The sequence below is a fragment of the Dipodomys ordii genome, unplaced genomic scaffold (assembly GCF_000151885.1).
Source record: "Dipodomys ordii isolate 6190 unplaced genomic scaffold, Dord_2.0 Scaffold183, whole genome shotgun sequence".
In the NCBI taxonomy this organism is placed as follows: domain Eukaryota; kingdom Metazoa; phylum Chordata; class Mammalia; order Rodentia; family Heteromyidae; genus Dipodomys; species Dipodomys ordii.
The window spans coordinates 743,405-743,925 of NW_012267399.1; the positions used below are offsets into that span (position 1 = coordinate 743,405).

Below are 521 nucleotides of genomic sequence, written 5' to 3' on the forward strand. Positions count from 1 at the left end.
TAATTAGAGATAACAGTCTCACTGACTTTTCTATCCTAGCTAGCTTTGAACTACAGTTCTCAGATTTCAGCCTCCTGAATAACTATTAGGATTAGGCATGAGCTAACAGTGACAGTTACCAGCTAGCATGAGCTACTGGCTTAGAGTGATGTATGAAATAAACACATTCCAATAAGCCTCTTAAAAAACTCATTGCTCCCCTCTCTAAAAATTAAGTGGAATTCAAATTTCAAGTTTATTTTTCTTAGTGGCCAGAACACTTGCCTACCAAGAGTGAGGTCCTGAGGGACTGGAAGGTGGCTTAGTGGTAGAGAGCTTACCTTGCATGAGACCCTGGGTTCAATCGTCAGTACCACATAACCAGAAAAAGCCAGAAGTGATATTGTGGCTTAAGTGGTAGAGTGCTAGCCTTGAGCTGAAGAGCTGAAGGACAGTACCCAGACCCAGAGTTCAAGCTCCACAACCAACAAAAACAGCAACAAAAAAAACAAGAATGAGTTCCTGAGTTCAAAACCAGTATG

General features: G+C 41.5%; 1 protein-coding gene across 2 annotated transcripts in view; it reads right to left on the reverse strand.

Annotated features, from left to right (window-relative positions):
* Nucb2 (nucleobindin 2) overlaps positions 1-521 on the reverse strand; it is a 50,472-nt gene that overhangs the window by 31,874 nt on the left and 18,077 nt on the right. The gene's annotated exons all lie outside the window — the stretch shown is intronic.